The 11,026-nt window shown below is 53.1% G+C and overlaps 1 protein-coding gene across 4 annotated transcripts in view; it reads right to left on the reverse strand.

Annotated features, from left to right (window-relative positions):
• ITPRIP (inositol 1,4,5-trisphosphate receptor interacting protein) overlaps nucleotides 1–10,230 on the reverse strand; it is a 32,794-nt gene extending 22,564 nt beyond the window's left edge. The window contains exons 1-3 of one of the 4 annotated variants that reach the window (XM_064488392.1): nucleotides 10,003–10,230; nucleotides 1,834–1,943; nucleotides 679–925 (exon numbers count right to left, since the gene is read on the reverse strand). The gene's annotated coding sequence lies outside the window, so the exon portion shown is untranslated. Of the gene's footprint in view, nucleotides 1–678; nucleotides 926–1,833; nucleotides 1,944–5,137; nucleotides 5,698–10,002 lie in introns of those variants that run through there. The other 3 variants (XM_031461716.2, XM_064488394.1, XM_064488391.1) reach the window with 3 other exon arrangements.
• Between the last annotated feature and the right edge of the window lie 796 nt (nucleotides 10,231–11,026).

Raw genomic sequence — 11,026 nt, forward strand, 5'->3', positions numbered from 1 at the left:
TCTGCACCAAAGCCTGGAGACCCCACACTCTTGGGGCTCTCCCTCCTGGCCTGGTGTGGACCTTTGGAATCAGCTCTTCTGAGCTCTCCCTAATTCCCAGCCACCTCAGGAAGCCCTGGCCCTGGAGGGCTCCCTTCCCTACTTCAGGGAGTTCCTGTCCGTAAGACACAGTCTAAGTCTGATGTTCAGAGCCTGGTCCCAGTCAGCCTCGGGGACCCCTTGGTTCCCACTTGCCTGGCCCAGACACTGCAGATTATCTACTGTGCCCTGAAGCCCCTACTCTTCCCCACCATTCCCTGCAACATCCATGCCTCACATCTCTGCTGCCAGAACCCCACCCAATGGTCCTCACAGCCAGCCCAACTCAGAAATCACTTCCATACAGCTTAAATGGTAGAGCACATGCTTAACATACACAAGGTCCTGGGTTCAATTCCTCAAAAAAAATAAATAAAAATAAGAAATCACTTCCAAAAGTCTTCCAATCTCCCCACCCCAACTCCTGAGACAAATCCTTCTTTCTTGAAAGGGCTAGAAGAACAAGGGGAGGGAGACAGCATCTTTATTGAACCCGAGTGCAGGCAGGTGTCTCCTGTAGATGGTGTCTCCACAGAAGTGTCCGTAGCAGGGACCCAACAAAGGCTGGCTCTGCAGGCCTCTATTCTTAGCTCATCTTACCGGTGCAGCAGCCCTGTTTCCCAGGCAGGATCCCAAGGCGCTGAGAGGTTGATCAGTTGCTCAAGGTCACACAAGTAGAAAGAAAGCAGAGCAGCCAGACCCCTTGCTGGGCCTGTGACTCTGGACCCCACTGGCTCCTCGGTGTATCCTGTGGTGCCTGAGTTCTGGTCTTACTCCATTGCCTTCTTTGCTGTGAGCTCCTCTAGGGCCCGGGTGGGCCTGTTTGCCATGATATTCTGCAGAGTGCCTGGCAGAGACCAAACACAGGGTTGTCTGCTCACTAAGGATACACGCAACCTTGGGGACCCACCAGCTCACACACTGCACATGGGAGACGCCCACTTTCTAAAGAAAGCCTCTATCAATGCCTTCCATCCTTAGGAAGGATGCACTTCCTATAGCGAGTGTGCACCAAGGGCCTGCCTTGACCCCAATTCCCAGGTCAGATTCCTAAACCTGAAACCACAGGGTGCATTTTAACAACAGAAGCACAGTGCTAACCATTTCCCACAGCGAAGCAGCCCTCGTGACTGTCAGACCTTGGCTTGGCTCGAACTACTGTTTCTCGGAATTTCCCCTCAGCCTGTGGGCCCCGTCTCACCCACAAGAGCGGCTACACGGAGGGAACACAAACCCACCTCTGCGCAGGTGTGCCAGGGCTCCCCAAACTGTCCCCATCTCTCCCTTCACCCGGTGTTTGCTACACGCCAGGCCCCCAAGCAGAGGGGCAAATGCTCAGGACAAGCCCCACTTTTGCCCCGGGGCAGGGAGGGCGGTCTGGAAGAGGGTGCCAGACCCCAGCAGCCACACAGGCTTCCTGTGGAGGGGACTTGAGGGGGTGGGGCAGGAAGCAGAGAGTAAACACAAAGGACAACAAAGGGAAGACAAGGGCCTCCCTCGACATGCCACCGCTCCTTTTCTCAGAGCTGAGCTGGGGATGGATGAGGTTAAATGGCCAGTGCCCAGCAGCCACCTTCCCTGCGATCCCCGGATAGGAACACGGAGAGCTCAGCCCAGGATGACTTCCTGGCCTCTCAGGCTTGGGGGGTGGGCTCCCCGGGCTTTTCTGTGGCCACAGAAAGGCAGATTCTCCACTCTCTCCCTCCCCACCCATTGCCTTACTCCTGTTACCCACGCCTTACTCCTGTTACTCACGTCCTGGCTCAGAGGGATTCTGGCCCCAACACGGTAGACTCCCAGGCGGTGCTCCTACCCTGGTCCCGAGGCTTGGGCGTACCTGACACAATGCCTGGGCCCCAGCTGGGCTGGGAGACAGGGAGAGAGAAGGGGAGGAACGGAAGCACTCTGGGCCTTCTGCACACACACACACACACACACACACACTCAGTCACTAACGCTCTATGCCTGCAAAGATCTAAAGACCCCTTTCATCTTAATAAAGGGGAACAGCAAGAGACACAAAGGCAAGAGGGAGGCCAACCCAGCTGTAAAAAACTTAAGAGCCTGTGGTTGGCCTCTTGGCTGTGCTCTCTGCTGCAGGAACCTGGGCTGAAAACAGAGCCGGCGTCTGCCCATCCTCCCACATCAGGGCTGCATCTGTCACAGCAAAGGTCTCCTCCCACAGGGTTAGCAGTGGGCCTAGACTGTAAGGCCAGGAAGTTAGAAAAATGACCCCCAGAATCATCAGACTCCCTGGGAATTACACAGAACAATGACCTACAACCACATGGTTTTCTAGCTCCAGGGATGGAACGATGATGAGAATGTGTGGATGCCCATGCTCGGTCCTGGCTTCTGCCAGAGGCTGCAGCTGGCACATAGGTATCCCTGAACCAATGGCAGGTACACACGGGTCAGGCTTGGGCGGGTTGCAAGCAGCTACCGATAAAACTGCCAAGTTCATCCAGACATCCTCCCGCCCCAAGGCTGCCCAGAAAGAAACATCCCAAAGCTCTTCAGCTCAGAAGAGCTTAACACTTTGCAGAAGCTTAGTAGTGAAGGGTCCAAACTCTGGAATCAGAGACCGGGGTTTGAATCCTGGCTTTCCCACTTGCGTGACAGCAGCACCTACGTCACGGCACTCTCATCACACGGTTGTGCCCTGTAAAAGCCATTGTTACTGGCATGAGATGGGAATGGAGCGGAGCATTCTGGATGAAGTAACCTTCCTAAGCTTTTTTCCCGTGCGGCACCCTATCAGAAAAGCAAAGTGCTAACAGTGGTAAGGGCCTTGGGAAATCTGAGCAAAAACCCTTCCGGACACAGCCCTGGAGACAGATGACAGCCACATTAGGTCTGGCTGGACAGCCTTCATCTAACTGCAGGCTGACTCATCACCAACGTTGACCAAGATGACGACCCAGGAATGAACCCTGATGTAAGTTATCTGACCCCCCAGCTGCCCCTCCCCTTGGCACCCACCTCCTCGCTGGAGATCCCTATAGAAATGGTAGATAAATGGAGGATGACGGGATTTGATGCAAATTATGTAAGAGAAGAAGAAGAGAAGGAACCTTGGTAGAGTGACACAGAGCAATTCTCCCCTTCTGGAGAACACCAGACAAGCCACATGGCCCTGACACCCATGGGAGGGTTGAATAGCAAACAATGTACTGCATTCACTGAGATCTGAGCATTGTGCAAAATGCTTTATGTTGCTGTAATGTCCTCATGATAAACCTCTGAAGGAGGCACTATCCTCATAAAAAAACTGAGGCACAGAGAGGTGAGGCCACTCCGACAACATCACAGAGCTGGGGTTCAAACCCAGGGCTGTCCAACTTTCAAGCCTCCAGTGTTCCCATGGTACCCTGCTGCTCAGTGGCCTGGTACCTGTGAAATATTAGACACGCACTTATGGGCTTTCATTCTCTGTACTGTTTTGGGAAAAGCAGGTGACAATTTAGGTGAAATCTGAGGTCGGGAGTTAGACTCAAGGAATCTATGATGTTCCTTCCACTCAGAGATTCTGGGAGTGTGACCAGGGATATCTGAGATGGCTTTTCAGCTGAAAAGACAGGAAACCTCCTCTGAAGTGGATTAGGAAGAGAGTGGAGGCTCTTCCGACCCTGGGCGGTGCTTTTTTGGGGTGAGGCAGTGGGGAGAAAGAGGCATGGATACATAGGGTGGGTGCATTCTGGGGCAGCACACGAGGGTGGGGCCAGCATCCCCACTCTCTTCCCCTCCAGCCCAGGCATGCTGCCGTCCTGCCTCCTCAGCGACTCTGGAACAAAGTCTCAGCAAACAAAGGACCTTTTCACGAACTTCAGGCGGGTCTCCTGACTGCTACTAAGAAAGCTATTGAAACAGGCTCCCAGGAGAACAGTTTGTTACGAGCACGTGGTTTTGCACCAACAAGCAGGGCCAAAATTATGACTACGCCCTCCCTGTGGTTTGATGCAGGTTGGTAGGAGACCCTCCTGCATCCGCTGCAGCCGGAGGGGGAAACTCCAGGACAGCCTCAAAGAGGAGCCCCTCCTCCTGGGCAGAAATTAAGTGTCCCTCTGTGTTATTCATCTGGAAGTGAGTCATTTGAAAATTGTGGGCTTTGATTTTTTTTCTAGGGACTTCCATCTGAGGATCTCAAAGTTCTCTGAATAGCATTTTGTACTGGCTGTTACTGTCCCCATTAAACAGACAGAGAAACTGAGACCTGCCTGTTAATATCACAAAGCAAGTCACAGCAAGAGGGGACCTGAGGTTGGTGGTCTGCTTGGTGTCTTCTCACCTTTGACCCTCAGACTTTGTGGGACTCTGTCCCTTGGCAGGACTCTGTGGACACCCATGGCTGTCCTCTAATACCACTCCCCAAATCTCTGGTATATCTCAGACATCCCTGAATTCCTGTACAAACTACTGAGGAGGAAGGGATTCTACAGGTTTTACTTAGCCCACCCAGAAGTCCATGAGGAATGCCAGATGGGTGAGAGGTGAACTCTGAGACCTTGCTTCTATTTCCAGCTGCTACAAACTCTTGCTGGAGTGGATTCTGGACATGCCGCCTCTGTGTGCATTTGATCACAAAGCTCCCTGAGGCCACAGAAGCCCCAGCACAGTGTCCAGCACATCATAGGCGCAAAATAAGTACATACTCACTCCATTAATGAACAGTAGTTCCCTCTTAAGTCAGCCCCATAGGAAAGACGTGGATATCCGTGTTTCTCACTTTCCTTTGGGGGCATTGGTGAAGAAGGGAAAGCCACTTTTCTCATCTCCCCACCCCTGCTCTGGCCTGCTCTTGCCCTACCCACTTCAGGGATAGATTCAGGCTGTAGAAGGGAGGCCCAGAGTCACGGAGGCCACCAGTAACCACTTAGGAGTCATGCTTTTTGCTCCGAGTTGCAGCTCAGAGAACTAAACCAGATGGCAGCTGTCAGCACAGTGAGTTCCCTCAGGCCAAATCCAAGGCCTGAAGACTCTCCACCAGCTGGCTCACAGCCCAGCCCTCTGACCTGCAGCCCTGCCACCCTCCCCCGAACCCATCCTCCAAGAAACACACCTGTGGATGTTACGCCTCAGCCTCCAGGGGGCCTTCCCTTCAATACGTGTCTTACAGTTGGGTGGTACTCGTTTCTCCCAGTTTAACTTAAGGTGGAGGAGTTGCCTTGGGCAACAGTGACGTCACCTGTGATGTGCTTCCATTCCGCTGATGTCATGGGTTGGGCCACGTGGATGAAGGGGGAACGCGCTTCCTACAGGAAAATGTCACGAGTCCCAAACTGCTCAGGAGGATCTTGTACACCTCCTGGGCTCCACAAATGATCCTCTTCCTTCCCAGAAAACCTGCTCATCCTTCCTTCCCCGCTGGGTGCCTGTTCCGGCCATGCCTCAAACCCCAATTTCCCTCTCGCAGTGTCGGTCGAAAAGTCTGAACGGACAGCTTTGCCCTTGGCTCTGAGTGAACTTATGCAACAGCCCTGATGGTCTCCTTCTCACCACATGGGGGTAGTCTGGGTCCCTGTGGCCTTGCCCTTAGCCCAGGCCTCAGAGGCAGCAGTGGCACTAATGGGGAAGCCAGGGTCCCCATGTGGCAGAGAATGCAGATCCTTGATTGACCTCTACTGTTTTTAAGAGCCCATCTACACCAGGCACTGTGCTGAGTGCATTCCAAGCAGGCCCTATGAGGGGTCATCCTAATTTCGCATATAGCATTTACCCCTGTGGCCTCAACCTACAACCCTGAAATTTTACAGTAATTATTTAACTTATGCAAAAGCAACTCAATGTAGATGGGAGCTAATGCTTATAAAGCCCTAAAAGAAATAAGTAAAACAAAACAAAACAAAATAAAAGAGGACAGGGAGAAACCCTACTGGTAAATACTGCCCTTGAAGCACTGGCCAAGGAGGGACATACAACATACAAGAGTACTGGTCTACCTGGCAGGTCGGTCGGTCTCTGTTTCCCTTTCCCTTTCCCTCTTCCTCTCCCTCTTCCTCTCCCTCTCCCTCTCTCCCCTTCCTTCGTTCCTTCCTTCCTTCCTTCCTTCCTTCCTTCCTTCCTTCCTTCCTTCCCTCCCCCCCCTCTCTGTTGGTGAGGGGGCCACAGAAGGGAACAGACCCCATGGTATTGGACCATCACTCCCCTCCTCCTTCCCCTACCCTGATCTGAATCCAGCTTTGCCAAGCACAGGTTGCCTTCTGATCTTGGTTTTCCCACATGGCTTGCCAGGATGCAAGAAGCAGGTATCATCCAGGCTTGATGATGGTCACAAAGTCTCCGTTTTCTCTCAAATTCATACACTAGTAATCTTATTTGTACATCCACTTCTGGGAGCTCTCTCGAGATGACTCAGTAGCCTATGTCCCAACTGTTCTGAAAACTGTGGAGACAGAGTTTCTGAGTGGGCACAGCCAAAGGCCAGCCCCTGGGACAGGTGACATAGTGCAGGTAAACGCCACCCTTCCAGGCAATCTGCTGGGCACCAGCCGACCCTTTCCAGAAGACATGATGACTTTCTCATTGGCTGAGAGGCCTATTTTGTTTAAAAATACTACCTACGGACAGCATGTAGTAAAACACCCTGTTTCAGCTCATGAAGCACTAAAGTGCACAGTGTGGAAAATAAGTGATCATATATATGGAGCTGTGAAATGGAGTTTGGAAAGGCTTCCCGGACGAGCGTGGGGCGGGCGTATGCAGGTGAACAGCACAGGACAGGGATGGGGCTGTGGGGCTGCAAGTGTCAGGACAGCCTGTCCGGATACTTCTTCCGTTGTCCACTCCTGCGGGCGTTCTCTGCCGAGGTCAGAGGCCCTGCATGGCTCTTTTCCTCTGCACCACGCCCTGGTAGCATTTACTCATCACCCTCATGCCAGGCCCTAAACTGGATTTGCCACCTCACATGCCCAGTGATGAAGAAGGAAAGCCATCTGAGGCTTGGGCCAGGCCTCCTATCAGCCACCAGGGCCAGGCCTGCCTCTTTCTTTCTTCTAGTTGCCACGTGAGTTTTCCATCTTCCTCTCTCTGACCTGAGAGCGGGTATGACTTCATTTGACAAAAAAATAAAAGAGCAACCACTCTCCTCTCTTTCCCACAAGGGCCCCCAAACTAACTAGCTTTTGAAGCTTAACCTGCTTCTTGCTCTATGAATGCTCAGTGACTGGGGCTCAGTCTCTAAGTTTCTGAACACTTTACTTCTCTGTGCCTCAGTTTCCTCAACTATGAAATGGGGATACCAATACCTATGTCACTGGGCGACCATGAAGACTGAATGAATTAATACAGGCAAAGTGGTTTTGGGGAAAAAAAAAAAAGCCTGGCAAATGTTAAGCCCTCAGTAATTGCTGGTTATCCATAATTCAACTGCTGTGTATGGTTGTACGGGTGGTGTACTGCTCAAGAACACCGGGCTCGCCTCGGGGGGTGGTGAGGATGAATCCAGCTCACGGGCAGCATGCCCAGCTATGTGCCTTGGCTCTGTCCACCCAGATGAGGCCCCTTTTTCTAAATGGTACCAGGATGCCAACCTCTTACTGAGAGGAAGCGCTTTATTCTAATTCACACAAAGGATGGAACAGGCTAGCAGCAGCCTGGGAAGTTATTATTATCAGCTTTCAGCTCTCATGGCTATGTCCCCCTCCCTGCGCAGCAATACTAGATTAGTCCCAGCCACAAGTAAGGTCCGGCTTCTCAGCTGCCCATTACACCTGGAGCACTAGCCCCTCCCTTAGGATGCTTATCGGGTAAAGCCTTCCCCAGGACCGCCCCCCCCCCACCGGGGTTGCCCTACTACCTCATCCCAATTGAGGGGAGGCTCCACCCGAAACACAGAGCCGCAGAGTCTTGGACTCTGAAGGGATCATCCCTTTGTAAATGTCAATGGCCATGTGTCTGCTGACAGTGATGGTGGTGCGTTACATACAGAGGAGCCCCCCTGGTCAGCAGGTTCCTCCTTATTCCTGGGTGAGTAGGATCTTTCTCCTGCTTCTTGCACCCAGTGAGTCTCTGAGGCCAGACAGAGCAAGTCTTCTCCTTCTCTCAAGTGACCAAGTTGGAGATTCCTGAAGGCCACAGCCCCATCCCCCTAGGCTTCTCATCCCTGGGGGAAATACTGCCATTTCATTCCCTTATCCCTCACAAGAAGCACTTTTCAGACCCTCCATGACATTCCCTCCCCTCCTCTGCAGACAAGTGAGAACAGCGCTGTGCACACCAGCCTCCCTCACAGACGTGCACCCTCTCCTTCATACAGAGACCCCCATCTTCCTTCTCTTTATTCACCCTGGAGGGTCCAAGAAGGAAAAAAATACAAAACCAAGTTCCTCCCAGATGATACCTTCTCAGGTGAGCAATTTTGCCAGAAGCCTCTACCAGAAGTTTCTCCCCGTTCTTGCCCTCAGATAAAAAAGTTCACTCACACACCCTTTTCTTTGTTTCCCTTATGGGCGCAGCAGGACGGTGCTGCAGGAGCCCAGGAAGCCTTCTTGGTAAGGTAACAACTTCTGGGACGATGGCATCAGGTTAAAAGTTCAGACCCTTGCCTCCAGAAAGCCAGAGCTTGAAACTGCTGCATCTTTGAAAATTATGGAGCTAGAGGATAGCACTTGAAACCAAAGCCTTTTCCTTGGAGAGTCAGTATAACCACTGTGTGGTTACCCACAAGTGGAAAGTATGAGGGCAGGATGGCCTGGAGCAGCAGAAGCACACAGGGAATTAAAACACAATGAAAGCCACTTAGGCACTTTGGCTGGAAGGAGGACTCAAAAGCACAGCCTATTATGTCATTAATAAAAAGGTGAAGGGCAGCAATTCTACCTGTCGACGTGCCATTTTCAAGGCTAACTTGGACCTGTGAGTGCACCCAGCACAGATTAGCTTCACCTGGCAGCCTTTCCGAGGTCCAACTGGTTTGTAAAAGGGAAGGGCCCTGGGTCAAATCCAAAAGAGGAACCAAAAAACAGAATAAGACTTGGCAACTAATTTAGGTCCAAAAGCCCTGGGCCCAGGATCCCCCAGTGTGGTGCTCTTCTAGCTTTGAAGGGGGGTGAGGAGATGGTTCTCATTCCAGGCTGAGGAGCAAAAGACAAAGTGCGGTCCCTGAGAGGTTCAGTAAAATATTTTCCCTTCCTGGGCGGCAGCATTTTTGTTTTCAAACAGAAGGAGTATTTTTGGATGGGAAGCCCAGCCCTAGGGTTTCTGAGTCCCTCTCTACTCGGCAGCCAGGAAGGCAGAAACACTGGGAAGGGGTCGGGGATAGTTTAGGGGTCAGGTGGCAGAGGCTAACTGCAGCCCCAAGAGAAAGTTCCGCACACGTGGGGTCTCCTCTACTAATAGCTCCGAAAGAGGAAGCGGCGGGGGCCTCATCTGGCCCCAGGAACCTAGTAGGTTCATTACGTTAAACCGAGAAAAAAACAGGCTTCACACCTACTCCCTCCTTCCAGAAGGGGAAGGAAGGAGGGTAAAGAGCTGGCAAAGGAGCGGGGCGACCCGACCAGTCTTTCTGCCTTAGCCCTCTGCTCAGACCATCGAAAGTAACGGATCATCAGGGCCGCTGAGACAACAACGTGGTCTCGCTTCCGGCGCCGCGGCTCGAGGCGCCCGGAGGAGGAGCTGCCCGCTGCGCTGGGGCTGCAGCAAAGCGCCGCGGCTGTCCGCGGCCCGGGAGAGGCTGGAGCGGAGAGGCTGGGGTGCAAGTCCCCGCGTGGCGCGAGGAGGGACAGGGAACCGCAGAGGACAGGCTCCCTGCCTTTGCTCTGGCGCCGTAACAGGGTCCCCCAAGTTAGCCCCAATCTGGGGGGCCGAGCGGGCATCCCGCTCCAATCCGCCATCTCGGGTGCAGCTCCCCGACCCCCCTTCATTTTTCCAACACACGAGATGCTCAGGGAGGACGCAGAGCCTCGCGGCTGCGGGCCCGGGACTTACGTTTAGCCTTGGTCCGTGCTCCCGGGTGCGAGAAGGACCGCGCGAGCCCCGGCTGAGCACGCGGGTCCCGGGGGCCCCGAATCAGCTGTCTGGCGGTGATTGCGGCCGAGCGTCCCGCCTGGCAATTAGAGGGACGGGGGCAGCGATACCCCGGCCCGCTCCCGCCTTCTGGCCTCGGTCGGCTGGGCTCTAAAGGGCTTTGGAGTTACTCATTTCCTGGATGTCAAAGAAACTTTTCCTCCTTATAAGAACAAAACACCCGCCTCTACTCGCGTCCGCCGAGGCTCCTTAAGGTGGACCGTGAGACTTAGGGAGGGGCTGCACCCAGCGTCCGCCGCAGAGGTCTTCCCATCGGCCACCCCAGAAACTCCAGCGGGGACAACAGAGCCGGAGGGTGATTGGGCGAGACGGGATTTGGCTACTGGAGTAACCTGGGGCGAATGGACGGGGAGTCAGGGAGGACGCCCTTAAAAGTCGGTCTCGGGGGGCGGGACAGAAGGGGTTAAAGCACTGCACGCCTCCGGAGCGTTTTCCGCGGCGCGTTTTACAAGCGGTGGAATTTCCAGAGGCCAAGTGTTTTGTCCTCTGGAGGAAAATATAAATCGAGACACAACGCCGGCCCATTACTCTTTTGCGGCGTGAATGGATTAAAATAACTCACCAGGTTTTATGATAAATGAATGCATCGTGGCCTTTTCCTGAGTAACCAGACACAAAGGAGAATGATGACTAAATGCTTTTATCTGTAGAGGGCGCTTTAGCGTCCAAAGCCTGTTTAAGGTTGGGATGTTCGTTAGAGCCAGATTTTAGACAGGAGCGAACTGAGGCCAGGAGGGGACAGCAGCACCCTGGTAATTCTTGATGGGTTATGAAATCCGTAACCTATTATCTTTTCTTTGTGACCTGCCCAAATTCCACAGCCACTAGAAGTGGCTGGGAAGGGCTTGAATAAATCGTACCTAAGTGGCTTTGCGGCTTTCAAAACGCCAGTGACAGTGCCTTGGGGGAAATTATGAGAACACAC

The sequence above is a fragment of the Camelus dromedarius genome, chromosome 8 (assembly GCF_036321535.1).
Source record: "Camelus dromedarius isolate mCamDro1 chromosome 8, mCamDro1.pat, whole genome shotgun sequence".
NCBI lineage: Eukaryota > Metazoa > Chordata > Mammalia > Artiodactyla > Camelidae > Camelus > Camelus dromedarius.